The sequence below is a fragment of the Myotis yumanensis genome, unplaced genomic scaffold (assembly GCF_028538775.1).
Source record: "Myotis yumanensis isolate MYYU_CA2020_CCGP unplaced genomic scaffold, mMyoYum1.0.hap1 SCAF_1, whole genome shotgun sequence".
NCBI classification, from domain to species: Eukaryota; Metazoa; Chordata; class Mammalia; order Chiroptera; family Vespertilionidae; genus Myotis; species Myotis yumanensis.
Window position 1 is genome coordinate 51,905,537 of NW_027223752.1, and position 23,052 is coordinate 51,928,588.

Consider the following 23,052-nt stretch of genomic DNA (forward strand, 5'->3'; position numbering starts at 1 on the left):
CCCGACTTCCGTGTGCGTCCCCCGCTTCTTCCTTTATTGCTCGTGTCCCTGCGTCGCACGGGAGCGGTGCCCCCCAAGTGGGCGGCATCACAGCGTAAAAGAGAGTGGAACTGGGTTTGTTGCCTCTAAATGGTATTTCAAATGTTTGAAAAGTGCTGGAATAACATATTCAACAACGTCTCTTCGTTCCATATTAAATCGTATAAGTTATCTTAGAAAAGTGCAATTCTGAAAAGCACCAAACTATAGGCTAGTCCGGCATAGTCTTGTTTGGTAGATATAGGTGTTTATAAAAAATAAAAATAAAAAGACTAGAACCGTATAGAATAGAGGTCTAGGAGAGACATGTTGAGGCAAGCCTTTTCCACCCTCTTTTTTTTTTTTTAACCTGCCAGTAAGCCTGCCCTAGTTTAAATGAAGCAGAACGAAGCTCTTCATTTTTATTTCAATCAGTGGCCGACTGGTAAGTACTGTGTGGTGATGCCTTAGAATAGATAAGTTCAGAGAGACAGGATTGTCTGCTTTTGAGCCTGTCTCTTAATCTTTTAAGGAGATAATTGTGGTCCAGGGGAAGTTTTGGCTTTGAGGTAGGTAAATCTGGGATTGAACCCAACCTGCCATTGGCTAGTTGTTGATCTTGGGCAAGTCATGGAACCTACCAGAGATTTATTTTCTTCATAAATACAATGAGTTAAAATTCTCACCAGTATTGTAAGGGGGTGATATACGTAAATAATAGCCCACTTTAAATGGAATCACCTTCTAATTGAAAGATGAATTATCATTCATCTTACACAGTCAAGGTAGCCCAGTTTTGTGGAATAAGGCTTGAGATAGGAAGGGAATTGGATAATAATATTTAAAAACATATGTACAACAAGACTTTCAGTGACTTAGAGAAATTGATTACAAGTAGCATGAAATTCAGCTACCAGTAGTTTCTTAACTCTTAAAAATAAAGTAGAATAGGCGCATTTATTCAAAATACCAATAATGTTTCAAAGGTTTTCTCAGATTTGTGTTGTATATAGTATGGATTGATAGGAAAAACATTTAAGCCCTAGCTGGTTTGGCTCAGTGGATAGAGCAACAGCCTGTGGACTAAAGGGTCCCTGGTTCCATTTCTGTCAAGGGCACATGCCCAGGTTGCTGGCTCCATCCCCAGTGGGGGTCATGCAGGAGACAGCTGATAATGATTCTCTCTCCCTCTCCCTTCCTCTCTGAAATCAATAAAAATCTATTTAAAAATAAAACATTTAAAAAGTAATTTATGCCCTAGCCCAGTGGTTCTCAACCTTCCTAATGCCGTGACCCTTTAATACAGTTCCTCATGTTGTGGTGACCCTAACCATAAAATTATTTTCGTTGCTACTTCATAACTGAAATTTTGCTACTTTTATGAATCGTAACGTAAATATCTGATATGCTGTATGTGTTTTCCGATGGTCGCGACCCACAGGTTGAGAACCGCTGCGCTAGCTGATTTGGGCATCCGCCCTCGGACTGAAGGGTCCAGGGTTTGATTCAAGTCAAGGGTACCTACCTGGGTTACAGACTGGATTCCCCCCACCCTCCCCAGTGGGTCAGGTTATGTTGTGTGCAGGAGGCAATCAATCGATGTGTCTCTCTCACATCGATGTTTCTCTCTCTGTCTCTCCCTCTCTCTCTAAGAATCAATGGAAAAATATCCTTAGGTGGGGATTAACCAACAAAAAAGTAATTTATGTAAATTTCAATCAACATCCCCTGTCTCTGAAGAGAATTAAATTGGGACATAAAATAGAAAGTTGTAATTTAAGATTAAAATTAACATTAGTGTTGTGACTCATCTTAATTAGATTTAAACTGTTAGCAAAATTTACAGAATTCTTAAATGTATAATCTGTAAAATAAATGAAAATGGAATGAATTTCTGCCTTTAAGTCAGTTATGATGATAATCCTATATAATAAAGAGCTAATATGCAAATGGTCATCACGCTCTCATGCTGTCACAATTCATCACCTGAAAGCTGTGTGCACAGCAGGTGCACACAGGTGGGGAGGGCTGCGTGCACGGCAAGGCTCGCACGGGTGGGCGGGGAATTGACGCTGCGTGCATGGCGCAGAGGCGGGACCCCGGCTCCTGCCTACCTCTTTGGGGCAATCCATTGAGGAGTCCCGGATGGGTGGGTGGTGCTCCCGTACTGTGAGAGGGCACAGGCCAGGCTGGGGAACCCCCCCCCCCCCCAGTGCATGAATTTCATGCACCGGGCCTCTAGTATAGAAATAAATCTCAGGAACATGAAGTCTTTATAATTTGTTTCTTTTATGGTCTTAAAATGATAATTATATGTTACCTGTTATATGTCATATTTTCAGCTAATATAGTTTGCTTTGTGATGTAACATGTAGTTTTCATACTGTTTTAAAAAATATATATTTTATTGGTTTTTTTACAGAGAGGAAGGGAGAGGGATAGAGAGTTAGAAACATCGATGAGAGAGAAACATCGATCAGCTGCCTCCTGCACATTCCCTATTGGGTATATGCCCGCAACCAAGGTACATGCCCTTGACCGGTATCGAACCTGGGACCCTTGAGTCCGCAGGCTGACGCTCTATCCATTGAGCCAAACTGGTTAGGGCTAGTTCATACTTTTTAATTTTGTTGTTGTTGTTGTGAATCCTCACTAGAGGATATTTTTCCATTGATTTTTAGAGAGAGTAGAAGGGTCGGGGGAAACAGAGAGAGAGAAACATTGATGTGAGAGAGACACATCGATTGGTTGCCTCCTGCATGTGGTATATCCCCTTGAGGGGAATCAAACCCAGGACCCTTTAGTCTGAGCCAAACCTGTAGGGCTGAACTTTTTAATTAAAAAAAAAATATATATATATTTTTTTATTGATTTCAAGTAGGAAGGGAGAGGGAGAGATAAGAAACATCAATTATGAGAGAGAATCATTGATCATTACCTCCTGCACACCCCACACTGGGGATCGAGCCCACAACCCAGGCATGTGCCTTGGTTGGGAGTGGAACCGTGACCTCCTGGTTCATAGGTTGACACTCAACCACTGAGCCATGCTGGCTGGGCTGTACTTTTTAATTTTTAAATGTACTTTATACACAAAAGATAAAAATTAAGTAATAATTACTTACTCTAGTAATAGTTTTTTGTGTGTAAAAAATATACATAAAAACTCTGATAAAAGTCACCAACTATACTGAATGCTCCTTGAGGTAGAAATACTATTTTAAATTTTATCCACCACTGAATCTGTATAATAAGCAATAAATATTGGTCACATTGGTAAATGGATGGATATATTTAAAATTATTCATAAAGAATCCATACCTTTTTTAAAAATATATTTTGTATTGATTTTAAAGAGGGAGATATAGAGAGATAGAAATATCGATGAGAAACATCCATCTGCTGCCTCTTACACACCCCCTGTTGGGGATTGAGTCCAAAACCCAGGCATATATCCTGCCTGGGAATTGAACCAGGGATCTCTTGGTTCATAAGTTGACATTCAACCACTGAGCCACACCAGCCGGGCTCCATACCTTTTTTTTTTTAAAAAAAGTTGAAATTATATTTTTGGTAGTTGTAGCTTTTTGTAAGATTATTCAACTTCATGAATGCCCCATTAAAGAGTGTAAAATTTTTAGTGTATCTTTAAGCTTTTAGCTATGTTTTCCTGGATAATTTTTTTCATCATCTTTTGAATCTAAAATTTGAGGCAGTATTATCTTGCTTTGTTGGTAAAGATATCAGGAACTCCTATTTTCCACTCTCTTCTCATAAAACTTTCATAAACCATTTGTTATAGTATTATAAGAGGATATTATAAGAGGATGTTAGAGTAAAAAGATCTATCTAAATTATAGGCAACAATAGAAATTGTTAGAGATGATACTTTTCTCAGTGACCTTTTCCACTCAAAGTATGTGGCTGTTCCAGGAATCTTTGCAGTTGTCAGTTATGGAATTTGCTTGTCAGGAAATCTAAAAATGACTCCTTTAATATCCATTCCTTGGATGAGCTCAGAAAGCTTTAGGAAAAATTGGGACGGTTTATATACCATATACTAGATTCAAATAATGAACAGAGTACATACAGCTAATTTTATTGGTGCTGTCAAATCAGGAATGAAAGTTACTGTGTAAATGTTTTTAAAATGCCAGGTAGTGCTTTACTCAAACCAAATGAGTATTCTCCCAGAGCTTGTTATTTGAAAGCTTTTTTTTTTTGAAATATGTGAACTTTTGTAATGAAGATAAATAATCATTGTATCCAGAAAAAAAGAGCTGATATCATAGACAGATTTTAATATCACCAATCTGATAGAAACTGCTTCAGTGGCTTCAGATAAGTGGAAGTAGAGTTTCATGAAAGAACTTTAGAATTTGTGGAATGATAGTTTTTATACTTATTATTTATTTATTTCAGAGAGGAAGGAGAGATAGAAAGAGATAGAAACATCAATGATGAGAGAGAATCATTCATTGGCTGCCTCCTGCATGCCCATTACTGGGGATCAAGCCCACAGCCTGGGCTTGTGCCTTTGACCAGAATTGAACCGAGGACCCTTCAGTCCGAAGGTGGACACTCTTTTCACTGAGCAAAGATTGGACACTCTACCCACTGAGCAAAACCAGCTATGGCTGGAATGATACTTTAAAAAAATTTTTTTTTTATTGCTTAAAGTATTACAAAGAGTATTACATATGTCTCTTTTTTTCCCCCCTTGACATTCTCACGGCCTCCCCTACCCCCAGTGTCTTGTGTCTATTGGTTATGCTTATATGCATGCATACAAGTCCTTCGATTGATCTCTTACGGCCGCCCCCCCCCCCCCCCCCCCCCCGCTCTGCCTCTATCTATTTTTGTTCATCAGTTTATAATGGTCTTGGAATGATATTTTTTTAAACATGTAACTTCTCTGTACTCATTTCTGTCTAATACAAAAAATTTAAGCTGGGAGGAAAAAAAAGAATAAGTTTATTTCAGAATTACCATTTTCTTTTTTATTGATTTTTAGAGGAAAGGGGTAATGAGAGGGATAGAAAGAAAGAGAGAAACATTGTTGCTCCACTTATTTATGCATTTATTGGTTGCTTCTTGTATGTGCCCTGTCCTGGGATCTCGTTGAGGATGACACTCTAACCAACTGAGCTCCTTGGCCAGGGCAGAATTACCGTTTTCCTTCTTCTTCTTTTTTTTGGTTAATCCTCACCCAAGGATATTTTTTCCATTCATTTTTTGAGAGAGTGTAGAAGAGAGGGAGAGAGGAGGAGGGGGAGAGAGAGAGAAACATTGATGTGAGAGAGATGTGTTAGCTGCCTCCTGCACACACCCCCTCCCCCACTGGGGCTGGAGAACGAACCCAAAATCGAGGTTTGAGCCCTTGACTGGAAATTGAACCTGTGACCCTTCAATGTGGGGGCTAACGCCCTAACCACTGGACAGCACCGATCAGAGCAGAATTGCCATTTTCAGTTTGGGAGATTTACTTATTTGGAGAGCTAAATTGGATTTTGACATTATTAGGATTGTGTTCAGGATGGACTCAGGAAAAAAAATTAGATGCCATCTGTTTCAGATTTCTTATTCTCTCACCCTTTCATGTTTTGTGGCTTTGAATTCATCAGATTATTTTTCAAAAATAAAAATCCTCTGATTTAGGTTATATAATTTCAGCTATATCTGTGAACACAAAAGTCAAAGAATCTGCATTTTTATACTGAGTTACACAAAGTTCACAGACATAGGTTAAAAGTAATTGTTTTTTTCAGACTATGTGAACATTAGGTAGCATCATATATCTTTGTCATCATTCACTTAATAAACCATTCTTTTCTGTTCCTTTTTAGATAAATTTTTGTGAGTTTATTTGAGCCAAACTGAGGACATATGCCAGAGAGCAAGATTCCAAATGCTCCTTAATAAACTATTCTTGTCAGTAGTGCTTAACCATAGTCCACTCCTGGTGGAAGTTGCTAAGAAAATGGATTATGGAGATACAGAATAAATTTTTCCCTTTGATGTCACAATCAGAAGAGGAGCTTCTACTGGAGATTTTTTATTTAGTGATAAGTCCACTTAGTCTTTTGGTAGTGAGTTTTGCCTTACCTATGCCAGTTGCTATACCATAACAGTTCATAGGGCACATTCTTGTCACTTTTCAGTTTGAATCTTTTTTTCTTTTTAAAGATATATCTTTTTAATATATATATATATTATTGATTTTCTTACAGAGAGGAAGGGAGAGGGAGAAGGATAGAGAGTTAGAAACATCGATGAGTGAGAAACATCGATTCAGCTGCCTCCTGCACACTCCCTACTGGGTATGTGACCTCCACCAAGGTACATGCCCTTGACCAGAATTGAACCTGGGACCCTCACTCCACAGGCCGGTGCTCTATCTACTGAGCCAAACTGGTCAGGGCTTCAGTTTGAATCTTGATAAATTTTGAGGTCAGGCTTTGGGTTTACTGAGCTGGAAAAGACCATTACTTGTTTGTGTTACAGTAGTTGACATCAAACATGGAACCTAAAAACTCAGGTATCTTTGAGAAACTTTAAGTAGAACTGGTGTGGTATCACAAAAATGGACCGAAGAGAGAGCCCTCTGGACAGAAGAAAGCCATCCTTTGATTTCAGCAGGAGTATTCTGATGACATAGGAAAACATATAGACTACCCTGCTTCTACACCACTGTAGTCTGTTAGTTGTCTAGAAACGCTGAGTGGGTAGTGTAGTTATGGTAGGACCTGCGGTGTCAGGGATGGGAATTGTTCTTCAATAATAGCTCACCCATCACAATGGAGGCATTGACATACTGGGGAAAGGGATATTCTCTTGGATTTTGCCTTTGCCAGAGAAGCTGAGTGAACAGGTAACCATTGCCCTTGCCATCAAAAAGAACTTGCTGCAACACCTGTGGGTGCTGGGTAAGCCTATCAAAATGCCACATAAATTTCTAAGGAATAGCAGCATTGGACCTAAATTGGTTTCTGTAGCTTATACATTCTAACTCTTTTTAAAAAAATATGTTTTTATTGATTTTAGAGAGAGGAAGGGAGAGGGAGGGGGTAAGAAACATTGATGAGAAACATCAACATCACACAGATGCTTCTTGCATGCCCCCCACTGGAGATTGAGCCCTCAACCTGGGCATATGCCCTGACCAGGAATCAAACTGGTAACCTCTTGGTTCATGGGCCAGCGCTCAAACTGGCCAGGCCATTCTAACTCTTGAACAGACAAAAAGGGGTGTTGAGGACTTGAGCCTCTGAATGAAAGTACCATACCTTTACATCCCTCTTGATACATTTATAACTATACTTTAATTTGTTGGCATTAATGAATGATGTGGAAATGTTTTAAGTTGTGTGTGTTTGTGTGTGTGCTTGAGTGTCCATGATAGTCACCAGATCTCATTAGTTCTTAAGGCTCAATTGCTAACCACGACTGATCAAGCAGCTTCCCAGCTTGGTATCTTCTCCATTTCCTAGCTGTTACTCTCTGATGTAGGTGTTAGTGAGCAGGGATATGACCAATATGGCCAATGCCAGGAAAAATGCAAGGGGATTAAAGGTAAAATATTTTTATTTAAATTTATTAAAATTAAAATTTGATGTTTTTTAAAAATATTTTTTATTTTTTTATTTTATTGATTTTTTACAGAGAGGAGGGGAGAGGAATAGAGAGTTAGAAACATCGATGAGAGAGAAACATCTATCAGCTGCCTCCTGCACACTCCCTACTGGGGATGTGCCGCAACCAAGTTACATGCCCTTGACCAGAATTGAACCTGGGACCCTTCAGTCTGCAGGCCGACGCTCTATCCACTGAGCCAAACCGGTTAGGGCATAATTTGGTTTTATTTAAAGTCAATTTCTTTTTTTTTTTTTTTTTTATATATTTTATTGATTTTTTTACAGAGAGGAAGGGAGAGAGATAGAGAGTTAGAAACATCGATGAGAGAGAAACACCGATCAGCTGCCTCCTGCACATCTCCCACTGGGGAAGTGCCCGCAACCCAGGTACATGCCCTTGACCGGAATTGAACCTGGGACCTTTCAGTCCGCAGGCCAACGCTCTATCCACTGAGCCAAACCGGTTTCGGCTAAAGTCAATTTCTTTTTCACTGACGAGAATTTCTATAAATTCTAGTTTCGAGATTGTGGATGCCCAATTCAAAAAAATCCACCTTTATTTATTTAAACAGTTTTAGAATTATGGAATAATTGAGCAGGTAGAGTTCAATATTTCTCATATCTATATATCCTCTCTTCCCATTTCCTCTATTAGTAACATTTTGTATTAGTGTGGTACATTAGTTACAATTAATGAACCAATATTGCCTATATTGATACATTATTATTAACTATAATCCATAGTTTTCATTAAGGTTCACTCTTTGTGTTGTATAGTTCTGTGGGTTTTAACAAATACATAATAATATTTTCTATCATACAGTTTCATACTGAATAATTTTACCACCCTAAAAATTCTGTTTTACCTATTCATCCCTCCTCTCCTTCCCCCAGAATCCCTGGCAACTACTGACCTTTTTACTGTCACTATATAGTTTTGCCTTTTCCAAAATTTCATAGAGTTGGGATCATATAATATGCAGACTGTTTCTTTCAGTTAATAATATGCTTTTAAGTTTCTTCTATGTCTTTTTGTGGCTTGATTGCTCATTTTCTTTTATTGCTGAATAATTTTCCATTATATGGATGTACCACAGTTGTTTATCCCTTCACCTATTGAAGGACATCTTGACTCTTCCATTTTTTTGGAGATTATGAATAAAGCTGCTATAAACATGCATGTGCTGGGTTTTATGTAAACCTATGCTTTTAACTCCTTTGAGTAAATGCCTAGCAGTGTGATTGCAAGATCTTATGGAAGGACCATGTTTAATTTTGTAGGAAACTGTCAAACTGTCTTCCAAAGTATTTATACCATTTTGCATTCCCATCAGCAATGAATGAGCATTCCTGTTGCTCACATCCTTGCCATTATTTGGTATTATCAGTTTCATGTACTTTTTCCATTCTAATAGGTATTTTAATTTGCAATACCGTAATGACATACAATGTTGAGTACCTTTTCATATGCTTACTAGTGGCCTGGTGCATGAAATTCATGCACATTAAAAGGGTAGTAATTAGAGGAAGTATGTTAATATTGTTATTTGCCCTTTCTCTATAATAGAAGTGTCAGAGATGAAAGAAAGTTAGTAAAATGTATATGAAAATCTTCCTCCTGTCAGAGTCTGGGGCATGCTGTGGGACTCAGAGTCAAGTCCCTGCTCACGTGTGTGCACCTTGAAATCGCGTGAGACCCAGCCGGCCCCACCTCCATTGGGCGAGATCCAGACCCGGCCGGCCCCACTCCCATCAAGCCCCATCGAGTGGGGGGTGCAGCCTTAGGTCCCCCGTCAAGCCCCGCTGGGTGGGGAGTGCAGCCTCAGGGCCCCTGTCAAGCCCTGTTGGGTGGGGGAGCGCAGCCTCAGGTTCCCCATCAAGTCCCACTGGGTGAGGGGCACAGCTTAAGGTCCCCTGGAGCACCCTTAGGTCCCCCGGCCCGGTGCTGGGGCAGGGGGTCTGGCCTAAGGTCCCCCAGCCTGGTGCTGGGGCAGGGGGTGCAGCCTCAGGTCCCCTGGCCCAGGGCAGGGGGAGTGGCCTGAGGTCCCCTGGCCTGGTGCCGGGGGGCGTGGCCTAAGGTCCCCCTTCAAGTCCTGCCAGGCAGGGAGTGTGGCATGAGGTCCCCCAACAAACCCCACCGGGCTGGGGGCACAGCCTCAGGTCCCTGCTTATCGCTCATTATGGGAACCCTGCCTCCGCTGTGGGTGCAGCCATCTTGTGTTATGGAAACCCTGCCTCCCCTGTGGGCACAGCCGTCTTGTGGTGGCATGATGGAGTGAGGGTCAATTTGCATATCACCTCTTTATTATATAGGATTTGCCATCATCTATATATCTTTGGTGAGGCATCTGTTCAGATCTTTTGCCTCTTATTAAATTGGGTTGTTTGTTTTCTTATTATTGAATTTTAAGTGTTTTTTGTATATTTTGGATACAAATTCTTCATCAGATATGTGTTTTGCAAATATTTTCTTCCAATTTGTGGCTTGTGTCTTTATTCTCTTAACAATGACTTTCATAGTACAGATGTTTTTAACTTTAATGAATTTAACAAATTTTGCCCAGCCACTGTGGCTCAGGAGTTGAGTGCCACCCAGGAACCAAGAGGCCAAAGTTTGATTCCTGGCAGAGCACGTGTCTGGGTTGTGGGCTCCATCCCTGGAAGGGGTGTGCAGGAGGTAGCTGATCAATGATGTTTCTCTCTCATCAATGTTTCTATCTCTTTATCCTTTTCCCTTCTTCTCTCTCTAAAAATCAATGAAAACATATTTTAAAAGAAACACACACACACACACACACACACGAATATACTTAACAAGTTTTTCTTTCATTGAGCATACTTTTTTTTTTTTTAAATATATTTTATTGATTTTTTACAGAGAGGAAGGGAGAGAGATAGAGAGTCAGAAACATCGATGAGAGAGAAACATCGACCAGCTGCCTCCTGCACATCTCCCACTGGGGATGTGCCCGCAACCCAGGTACATGCCCTTGACCGGAATCGAACCTGGGACCCTTCAGTCCGCAGGCCGACGCTCTATCTACTGAGCCAAACCGGTTCTGGCGATTGAGCATACTTTGGTGTATCTAAAAACTCATTGCCAAACCCAAGATCACATAGATTTTTTCTTATGTTATCTTCAAGAATTTTCATAGTTTTGCATGTTACATTTTGAGTTAATTTTTGTGAAAGTTTTAAGGAGTTTATCTGTCCACAAGGATGTTCAATTGTTTATAAAAATATTTTCTATTCCAAAAACACTTGAAAAAATGCATTGTGTTGTCTTTTGTTACGTTTTCTTAGAGTAGTTTTGGGTTCACAGCAAAATTGAGAGGAAGGTACAGAGATTTCCTGTATACCCTCTGTTGCCATACATGAATAGCTCTCCCTCATTCCCTCCCTCCCTCCTTTCCTTCCTTCCTTTTCTTTTTTTAACATTTTTAATTGATTTTTAGAGAGAGAGGAAGGGAGAGGGGGAAAGAGAAACATCAATGTGCAAGCACAATATCAATTGGCTGCCTCCTGCACACCCTCTACCAGGGATTGAGCCCTTAATTCAGACATGTACTATGACCTGGAATCAAACCATCAACCTTTTTTTTTAAAATATTTTTTTAATTTTTATTAAATCTTTATTGTTCAGATTATTACATTAGTTACTCTTTTTTCCCACCATAACTCCCCTCCACCCAGTTCCCACCCCACCCTCCGCCCTCATTCCCCACCCACTGTCCTCATCCATAGGTGCACGATTATTGTCCAATCTCTTCCCTCACCCCCACACCCCTTTCCCCCCCAAGAATAGTCAGTCCATTCCCTTTCTATGTCCCTGATTCTATTACAATCACCAGTTCATACTGTTCATCAGATTATTTATTCACTTGATTTTTAGATTCACTTGTTGATAGATGTGTATTTGTTGTTCATAATTTCTATCTTTTTCTTCTTCCTCTTCTTAAAGAATACTTTTCAGCATTTCATATAATATTGGTTTGGTGGTGATGAACTCCTTTAGCTTTTTCTTATCTGTGAAGCTCTTTATCTGGCCTTCACTTCTGAATGATAGCTTTGCTGGATAAAGTAGTCTTGGTTGTAGGTTCTTGGTATTCATCACTTTGAATATTTCTTGCCACTCTCTTCTGGCCTGCAAAGTTTCTGTTGAGAAATCAGCTGACAGTCGTATGGGTATTCCCTTGTAGGTAACTGATTTTCTCTCTCTTGCTGCATTTGGATTCTCTCTTTGTCTTTTGCTCTTGGCATTTTAATTATGATGTGTCTTGGTGTGGTCCTCTTTGGATTCCTTTTGTTTGGGGTTCTCTGTGCTTCCTGGACTTGTAAGTCTATTTCTTTCAGCAGGTAGGGGAAGTTTTCTGTCATTATTTCTTCAAATAGGTTTTCAATATCTTGCTCTCTCTCATCTTCTGGCACCCCTATAATTCGGATGTTAGTACGCTTGAAGCTGTCCCAGAGACTCCTTACACTATCTTCGTATTTTTGGATTCTTTTTTCATTTTGCTTTTCCGGTTGGGTGTTTTTTGCTTCTTCGAATTTCAAATCTTTGACTTGATTCTTGTGCTCCTCTGGTCTGCTGTTGGGTGTCTGTATAATATTCTTTATTTCAGTCAGTGTATGCTTAATTTCTAGTTGGTTCTTTATCACAACATCGAGGGTCTCATTAGATTTCTTGAGAATCTCACTACATTTATCGGCGGTCTCACCAGTCTTCTTGAAGATCTCACTACATTTATCGGCGGTCTCACCAGTCTTTTCGAGGGCCTTATTAAATTTATCGGCGGCTTCTAGACAGTTCTTTAAAGACCTTAAAAGTGTGGTTTTGAACTCTATATCCAACAGTTTGCTTTCCTCCAATTCTGTCGTTTGTGTCCTGTTTCTATGTCTCGGCATTTTTTATGCTTCTCTGTGTCGATAGAGTGCCTTTCTGTGCTAAGTGTCCCAATTACCTGAGGTAGACACCCTTGGTACACCCCCTTGTGGGCTTTGTGCACAGTCTTGTTGTAGTTAAGCCTTGATTGTTGTAGTTATCACTGTGAGGAATTGACCTCCAGGCCAATTGGCTGTGAGAATCAGCTGTGTCTGCAGTGGGAGAACTTCTGTGCTGGAGACACCCCTCTGGGGCTAGACTTGCTTCGATGGGGCTTTGGTGCTCACTGAGTCTGCCCCCTGAGTGTGTCTTTTATGGTTCCATGGAGCTGCAAACTGGATGGTCCCACTCTGACCTCTGGGCTTCCTGGCTCCTGGATCTCTAGGGAGGTGCTAATCTAGCCTTTGCCTGAGGTTATCCAGCAAAAGCCTCCCTTCAGGGCTTGGGCGGGGTGCGTCCCACGGGATCAACAGGGCGGGGTTAGCAGTTATGGCTGCTCTCAGTCTTGCCCTCAGAGGCTCTGCTTCTCAGTGTCCGGGTAATCGCTGCAAGCCCCTCGTAGAGAAAGCTGCCCTAGGGTTCTGACCGATGCCAGACAGTCTCGCTTCTCCCGTATGAGTCTGGGTCCCTAGAGACTTGCCCGGAACTGGAGCTCAGAGCCTGAGACTCCCTCCCGATTGAAAACGACAACCGCGCCCTCAGCCGCCAGCCCGTTCCGCATGCACTCCGCACCTTAGTATTTCACTTCGGCACTGCGCCTCCTCTGAGTCACGGTATGCTTTTCTCTTTCCTCCTAGTTGTAGAACTTCCACTCAGCCAGCCGTCCTGTGGTTCTGGATGATGTCCGTTCCGTCTTTTAGTTGTATTTTTGAAGTGGTTGTTTGAGGCAGCAAACTCCGGTGTTTACCTATGCCGCCATCTTGGTTTCCCCCTCCCATCAACCTTTTGATGCACGGAATGATGTGCAGCCAACTGAGCCACAATGGGCAGGGGCATCCTCTCTCATTTACATCATCACCGGAGTGCTATGTTTCTTAATTGACACATAATCACCCAAAGTTCATAATTTAACTTAGGGTTCAGTTTTTGTGTTGTATATTCTATGGGTTTAAGAAATATGATAACATTTATTTATCATTATAATATATAGAGTATTTTCACTGCCCTAAAAATCCTCTGGGTTCTGCCAGTTCATCTCTACCTCTCCAACCCAGGCATTTAAAAAATATATATGTTCTTACTGATTTTTAGAGAGAGAGGAAGGGAGAGGGATAGGGAGAGAAACATTGGAGAGAGAAACGTCAATCAGCTGCCTCCTGCATGCCCCCCACTGGGGATCGAGCCCCCAACCTAGGCATGTGCCCTGACTGGGAACTGAACCAGTGACTTCTTGGTTCAAGGGGCAACGCTCAAGCTCAACCACTGAGCCACATTGGCTGGGCCCAGGCATATTTTTAAAAGAAACTAAAATGAATAAAATAATTTGTGGGGCTCGTTTTGAAAAGAAATGTTCCTAACATTCTTAGATGTAATTAGAAGCATTATTTAGAGTCTTGAGTTTTCCTTTCAGAAAGATTGATATTAGGTCATTAAGTGTTAACTGATAGGTGCCTAATTCTTTGTTTGAGATTAGGAAGTGTGAGCTAAATTTGGTACCAACCATACGACAGTAGCAGGTGGTAAAGGAGATCTAAATTCAGAATTTTTGAACCATCACTAAAATTAAGGTCCTTTGCCACTTACATTTTATTGTCACTCATGGTTTCAGCGCTACAGATTTCTTGTCCAGAGCTCCAGTGTGTGCTTATTACACTTGTAAGAAGCAATCCAGAAGCTTGACCTGGCAAAGGTTTAGTAGGAAGAGTACATGGGTACTGCTATAGTTGCCTGATCATTTCCAATTCTGACTCAGAGTGGGAATATCTATTATCATGGCAATAAAATGCTGTCCCGATACACTATTTCTTACATAGCCTAAGTAGTAATTATTAGCTAGAATCCACTTTCAGTTGGCTTTATAACTGTCCTGTCCTGGACTTATAGGGACACCCTTTGTTATTCCAAAGTATCTATTTTAAAAATATATTTTTATTGATTTCAAAGAGGAAAGGAGAGGGAGAGGGAGATAGAAACATCAATGATAAGAGAGGACATCATTGATCGGCTGCCTCCTGCATGCCCCCTACTGGGGATCGAGCCTGCAACCTGGGCATGTGCCCTTAACTGGAATCGAATCCAGGACCTTTCAGTCTGCAGGCCTTCTGTCCACTGAGCCAAACCAACTAGGGCTTAACCTTAATTTGTATTGTGACATCCAAATATTCTGGTCATCTAGGATATGATGTAAAAATTGTTTAGTAGCTCCATGTTTGGTGGATTGTGTTTGCTTTTTCACCTAGTTAAATAACACACAGGAACAATCTGTTTCTGTGAAAGCACTTAGGTTTTCTAGAGATAGATGTTCTCCATATCAATCAATACATAAGCTCACTTTGTCTTTAATGGGATCCATTTGGTTAATGATTGCGTTTCTTGAGTTTCATAGGTTAGGGATTCATAAAGCTAAAAGAAAACAATGGAGATGGTCTAGTTAGATTCTTTCATTTTACAGTTGAGATTACTTAAATGCAGAGGCTAAGTGACTTGCTCAGGATTTTATAGTTAATGTTAGATTGGACCCCATGGCTCCTGAATATCAGTCCTATTTCTGATATAATACATTAATTGGTTCAATTTAGTTAATGAAAAAATTATGATTTTATAAGAAGTAAATTTTCCAGGAAATTTAATTGGACTATTAAACTACTACAGTTTTAGAATTCAAATATTTGGTTGAATTTCCTAGTTAATTTCTAAAGTGTTAAGTGAGTTGCTTTTTCTTTAAGTACCAAGTGTCACTGGATTTTTAGTTAAGAGCAAATTTACTTTTCACATTCTAGATAGAAATTGGCCAATTTAAAAATAATGAAGATATGATAGCCTATATTTACTAGCAACAAGCACACATTTGACTGCATTAAAATGAATTTTAATGTATTTTTTTGCATAGTAGAGATAATCTGTTAATATTTAATGTCATAAAGCACCAGTGGATTCTGCTTTATCTGGGGAAGTATTTATAAAACTAAAGTGGAGTGTTATATAAAAACTAAAAGTGGGGATTAATTCAATATGCATCTGGTGAATTCAGGGCTTGAAGGATGCACATCTGTTGAGAAAACAAATCAGGGCTTTAAATATGTGTGCTTTGATTCTTTTTAACTGTTTTGAAACAGTCTTAATGGATTTAGAAAAGGCCATTTGCTCTAAGGAAGCAACTGTGAACCATTTATGATGCTATTAATAATTTTATTTTTCATAGCATTTTGATACATTAGTATTTTTCTTTCCTATTTATTTATTGGAGCAGGAAGGAGTTAAATGACTCACCATAACACAATTAGTTTGTTGCAGAACTATTTAAAAAGAGGGAGTGTAGTTTCCTGAATTGGATGGATTAGAAATATTTTAAAGCTCTGAATTCTATTTTGAATCCATAATCAATGAAGAAATAATCACAGAGCGCCTACTATGTATTCATCATGATACTAGTGCTATAAGAATGTAGGAATTCATGATCACAGATCAAGTTGGAGAAATAAGACTTAAAATGAAAGATATTGAGTAGTATAATCTATTAAGCAACTTCTTTTAAACTTGGTAATATAATCTGGGAACACTATAGGAATTTAGAGGGGAGAAAATTCAGTGACTGTTCATAATTCTTTTGGGAAACAGATTGAAGGAAGGTAAAGTGATGGATCTCAACTCTGCCTGCCCATCAGAGTAAAATGGGGAAACTTTCCCCAGGATCGGTTGAATCAGAATCTGATAGGTGGTGCAACCATAGTTTTTAAAGGCGTTCTCAGGTGATTGTAATATAAGGCAGTGCTGAGAACTACAGCCTTAAAGGATGGGTATGATTTGGGTAGGCAAGAAAGTGTTTGGGGGCAGCAAAGTTAAGCAGGGAGGAAGAATTGGGCACAGCTCGTGAAAAGATGAATCCAATAAAAGAATTATGTACTGTTAGGGAATAGGGAGAAATAAGTTTAAGGAGATAGAATGGGGTCATTTTGGAGATGTATTGTAAATAACGGTTTTGAGGCCTGCTTCAGACTCCGGAATTGGAAATTCTAGAGGTAGCGTACAACAATCTGTTTTAACAGGCACTCCAGGTGATTACAATGTACACTAAAGTTTGAGAAAAGCTCTTACTACAGGTTAATAGAAGTCAGGCAGAGGGCCCTGGCCAGTGTGGCTTGGTTGGTTGGAGTGTAGTCCTGTGTACCAAAGGGTCATGGGTTCAATACTCAGTTGCTGTGCATAGGGAAGGCAACTGATTGATGTGTCTTTTTTTCTCTTCCTCTCCTTCTCGTCTCTAAAAATCAGTGGAAGCATATTCTCGGGTGAGGTTTAAAGAAAGAAAAGAGAGTCAGAGGAAGTTAGATTTGATGTTGTAATAAGTAGGAGGACCCACTGAAGGTTTTTTAAGCTTGGGAGTAACAGGATGTATTTGTATGTATGAAAGGTAAATCTGATTATGATGTGCAGAATTTTTTGGACTACTAAAAGATAGAAATGAAGAAAACCATTTCTTGTAAAATTTCCATTTCTTGGAACTGTCTTGTAAAAGTGGTTGTGAGAAATAACCCGTGGAAATTTTTGTATTGTGTTTTTTAGGTATAAAGTTCTTGTGATACCATATCTATGAAGTGACTTGTGATAGCTGTTTCTGGGTTTTGTCCTTTCACTCATGGTGACTAAATTAGAACCACTTCATCCAGCTTTTAAAAAATATCTTGTAGCCCAGCTGGCATGGCTCAGTGGTTGTGTGTTGACCTATGAACCAGGAGGTCACGGTTTGATTCCCAGTTAGGGCACATGCCTGGGTTGTGGGCTTGATCCCCCCAGTGTAGGGCATGCAGGAGGTGACTGTTCAATGATTCTCTCTCATCATTGATGTTTCTCTCTCTCTCTCTCTCTCTCCCTCCCTTCCTGAAATAAATAAAAATGTATTTTAAAAAAGTAACTTTTAGAATAAATAAGTCAATGATTAAATTATGCCTGAGGAGCTTTCTATAATGGCAGTCTTTGCTGATATTATCGAAAATGTCTTAATCTTAAGATAGTTTAACCCTTTTTGGTCCAACGCCAAGGCTGACTCGACAGACCAGTTTCAAAAGATACCACACTATGAAATGTTTTAAAGAATAAACTCTTTGATTGAACATACTTAATAATATAACCAGTGAATTTTTGGTTTAAACTTTAAAATAAGAACATTAAAAAGTTCAACATTCAATCCCGTCAATTAATTTGGACCAGACTGTTTGAATTCCAAAAATAAAATTGGACCGCAAAGGGTTAAGAAATATTTCATTGTTATTTTTTTAACAGGCACTCCAGGTGATTATAATGTATAATGTTTTAGTTGGGAAGCAATAAGTAGTAAAATAACATGCTTGGGTAATTGTTTTCAGATGTTATCAGTTCTGTTCTAGCATTCTCTTATTTATTGGGTAAAATTCACACATCATAAAATTAATCAGTTTAAAGTGCACAGTTTGGTGGTATTTGGTACATATGTTATGCAACCAGAACCTTTATGTAGTTCTAAAACATTTTATTATCCCAAAAGGAAAAACCCCTATTAAGCAATTCTTTCTTCACAGCCCCTGGAAATCTGCTTTCTATCTCTATGAATTTACCTATTTTGGATAATTCATATAAATAGAATCCTATATAATAAAGAGGTAATATGCAAATTAACCCTCATGCCCTCACAAGATGGCTGCCTATGACCAAGCCAGCCAGGGGGGTTAGTGAGGGACGACCAAACGACTGAACAGCAGGCTGCATGGGGTGACTAGGCTGGTGGGGGGGGGCAGTTAGGGGCAACCAGGCTGGCAGAGGGGGGCTGTTGGGGGCAACCAGGCCAGCAGTGGGGGCAGTAAGGGGTGACCAAGCTGGCAGGGGGGGCAGTTAGGGGTGATCAGGCAGGCAGACAGGTGAGCAGTTAGGAGCCAGTAGTCCTGGATTGTGAGAGGGATGTCTGACTTAAACCGGCAGTCGAACATCCCCCAAGGGGTTCTGGATTGGAGAGGGTGCAGGCTGGGCTGAGGGGACCCCCTCCCCCCCCCCCCCCCCCCCCCGCACGAATTTTGTGCCCCAGACCTTTAGTCATATAATAAGTGCCTTTTGTGTGTGTGTGTACGTGTGTCTGCTTTTTTTCACTTGGCATAATTTTTAGAAATGGAATTGCTGGGTCATATGATAGTTGTACATTTTACTTTTTGAGAAACTGCCAACCATTTTCCATAGTAGCTGAACCATTTACATTTTCACCAGCTGTGTTCAAGGGTTCAAATTTCTTTATGTCCTCACCAAAATTTGTTATTTTGTGCCTTTTCTTTTTTAAACATCAAATGAAATGACCTATTATAAAGCAAAGATGGAATAAGTGCCAAAGTTAACCTCACATATTGGACAGTAGTCCCTTAGAAAGTAGCCTTGCTCAATTGAGAAAAGACCCAAGGGACAGAAGTAGCTCTTTATGGAAAGTTGAAACTGGTTTTACCATCAGCCTGAATGCCAGAATGTCTCACAGAACAGCGGAATATACCTTTGAAGGCAGGAGGCAAAATAATGCTAGTCTGTGAATTGTCTCTTGTGTGAATCCATAAACTGCCACAGATCAACAGAAAAGGAGCTCAATGAGAAGACTTTTAAAAAAATATTACAGCTATCCTAGTCAGTGTGTGGTATCTCCTGAAATTGCTTTGCATTTCCCTAATGAAGCATCTTTTCTTCTGCTTACTGGCCATTTTATACATTTTTTTTGGATGAACTGTTTATTCAAGTCTTTTGCCCATTTTTTTTGGTAGAGACTTTTCACTTTATTTGTTTATAATTTGTCCAATTCACATTAAATGTAGCTCTCTACCTCAAGCTGCTGTATTTCCCAAGTGATTTCTGCATAGATTCACACAATGCCTCCTACTCTTTCTAATCTTGCTTTAAAAAAAATTGTGGTAAAACATAACAAAATTTACCCTTTAATGATTTTAAGTACATATGTATAATACAACACAGTACTCTGTGGCCTTTGGATATCATGTACATTTGGCAGCTAGCTAAAAAGTAAAATTAAATAAAATTTATATCAAAATAAATTAGTACAGTTTTAGCCACATCAAATTGTATTAATTTCTTTTTTTAATATGTCAAGAAAAAATATTTTAAATGTAATAATATTACCCAAACTGTACTTACATAGTATAATACCACAAAAGTTGTAGGAAATATTAAAAATCTGCAAATAACAGGATTACTTCTATTCTAAAATATTTTTTCCCTCTGGCTCTATTTTTGTTCATTAGTTTATATTGTTCATTATATTCCACAAATGAGTGAGATCATGTTATATTTATCTTTCTCTGACTGGCTTATTTCGCTTAGCATAATGCTCTCCAGGTCCATCCATGCTGTTGCAAATGGTAAGAGTTCCTTCTTTTTTACAGCAACGTAGTATTCCATTGCGTAGATATATCACAGTTTTTAATCCACTCATTCGCTGATGGGCACTTAGGCTGTTTCCAAATCTTAGCTATTTTAATTGCGCTGCTATGAATGTAGGGGTGCATATATTCTTTCTGGTTGGTGTTTCTGATTTCTTGGGGTATATTCCTAGAAGTGGTATTACTGGGTCAAATAGGAGTTCCATTTTTAATTTTTTGAGGAAACTCCATACTTAACCACAGTGGCTGCACCAGTCTGCATTCTCACCAGCAGTGCACGAGGGTTCCTTTTTCTCCACATCCTCACCAGCACTTGTCGTTTGCCATTTTGACAGATGTGAGATGGTACCTCATTGTCGTTTTGATTGGCATCTCGGATGATTAGTGACTTTGAGCATGTTTTCATATGTCCCTTGGCCTTCTGTATGTCCTCTTTTGAAAAGTGTCTATTTAGGTTCTTTGCCAATTTTTTAATTGGATTGTTTATCTTCCTTTTATTAAGTTGTTTGAGTTCCCTGTAAATGTTGAAGATTAAACCCTTATCGGAGATAACATTGGCAAATATATTCTCCCATGCAGTGGGCTTTCTTGTTTTGTTGATGGTTTCTTTTGCTGTGCAGAAGCTTTTTATTTTGATGTAGTCCCATTTGTTTATTTTCTCCTTAGTTTCCATTGCCCTAGGAGCTGTATCGGTAAAGATATTGCTATGACATATGTCTGCTATTTTGCTGCCTATGGATTCTTGTAAGATTTTTATGGTTTCCTATCTTACATATTAGCCCTTTATTCATTTTGAGTTTATTTTTGTTTATGGTATTAATTGGTGTTCTAGTTTCATTTTTTTGCGTGTATCTGTCCAGTTTTCTCAACACCATTTATTGAAGAGACTGTCTTGACTCCATTGTATGATCTTGCCTCCTTTGCAAATACTAATTGACCATAATGACTTGAGTCGATTTCTGGGTTCTCTGTTCTGTTCCATTTGTCTATATGTCTGTTCTTTTGCCAGTACCAGGCAATTTTGAGAACAGTGGCTTTGTATTATAGCTTGATATCTGTAATTGTGATTCCTCCAACTTTGTTCTTCTTTATCAGGATTGCTGTGGCTATTCAGGGTCTTTTTTTATTCCATATGAATTTTTGGAGAGTTTGTTCTAGGTCTGTGAAATATGCGGTTGATATCTTAACACTACGGTGTCGGGTGAATTTCCCGCCAAAATATAAGATGGCGCGGGCAATTATTTAGGTTTCCCGCGCAAAATCAGAGTTAGTTTAAACACGTAATAATATTCACAAAACTCAAAACTAAAGACGTCCGGACACAAGAAGTATTTCTCAATAACTATTCTCTTTGCATGGTGAGATATCCAGGGATATCGGTTATAAAATGAGAAAACAATACATTGGTACCCTAACGGTATTGTACTCGACCAGCGCCATAAAGTGTTCTCTACTTACAAGGGATTTTTATGATACCTATTACCCCAATGGGTATGAAACGGTTCGCATACGCAGGTAGGTATCTTTGTGAACGGCAAACAAACAAATATTTGGTAATACGCAGTTACAATCGGCCCGAGTTTACACGTTTCCCACACTCCACTGCAAATCTATATGAACCGAGTTAAGACGGCTCCCGCAGAGTACGCGCAATTCACGCGAGCCGACTTAACCCGTTTCCCGCACTCCAAGTGTTAATAGGGATTGCATTGAATCTATAGATTGCTTTGGGTAGTATGGACATTTTAATGATGTTGATTCTACCAATCCATGAACATGGTATATTCTTCCATCTTTTTTGTGTCTTCCTCTATCTCTTATTTCAACGTCCTGTAGTTTTCTGAGTGCAGGTCTTTTGCCTTCTTAGTTTATTCCTCGACATATTAATTTTTTTGGTGCAATGGTAAATGGGATTTTTTTTTTTTAGTTTCTCTTTCTGTGAGTTAATTATTGGTGTATAAAATAGCCATAGATTTCTGTGTGTTAATTTTGTATCCTGCTACATTGTCAAATTCATTTAAGTGTAGTAGTTTTTTGATGGAGTCTTTAGGGTTTTCTGTGTACAATATCATGTCATCTGTGAATAATGATAGTTTTACCTCCTCTTTTCCAATTTGGATGCTTTTCATTTCTTCTTCTTCTCTGATTGCTGTGGCTACCACTTCCAGTACTATGTGGAACAGGAGTGGTGAAAGTGGGCATCCCTGTCTTATCCTGTTCATAGGGGAAATGGTTTTAGTTTTTGCTATTGAGTATGGTGTTGGCTGTAGGTTTGTCATATATGACCTTTATCATGTTGAGATATGCTCCCTCTATTCTCACTTTGCTGAGAGTTTTTTTCAAAAATGGGTGCTGGATTGTGTCGAATGTTTTCTCTGCATTTACTGATATGATCATGTGATTTTTGTCTTTTAATTTTTTTATGTAATGTATCACATTTATTGTTTTGCGAATATTGTACCAGTCTTGCATCCCTGGAATAAATCCACTTGATCATGGTGTATAACTTTTTAATATATTGCTGGATGCGATTTGCTAATATTTTGTTGAGGATTTTAGCATCTACGTTCATCAGAGATATTAGACTGTAATTCTCTTTCTTTGTAGTGTCTCTATCTGAATTTGGAATTAGGATAATGCTGGCCTCATAAAAAGAGTTTGGAAGTGTTCCTTCCTCTTAGATTTTCTGAAATAGTTTGAGGAGTACAGGTGTTAGTTCTTCTTTGAATGTTTGGTAAAACTCCCCTGTTAAGCTATCCAGACTGGGTGGACTAGTGGGAGTTTTTTGATTACTTCTTCTATTTCATCAGTTGTTATTGGCCTATTCAGGTTTTCTGATTCCTCCCGATTCAGTTTTGGGAGATTATGTTTTTCTAGGAATTTGTCTATTTCATCCACATCGTCCAGTTTGTTGGCATAAAGTTGTTCATAGTATTTACTTACAATGCTTGGTATTTCTGTT

General features: G+C 39.2%; 1 protein-coding gene across 6 annotated transcripts in view; it reads left to right on the top strand.

Annotated features, from left to right (window-relative positions):
- Positions 1 to 23,052, top strand: part of CSNK1G1 (casein kinase 1 gamma 1) — a 164,318-nt gene that overhangs the window by 702 nt on the left and 140,564 nt on the right. The gene's annotated exons all lie outside the window — the stretch shown is intronic.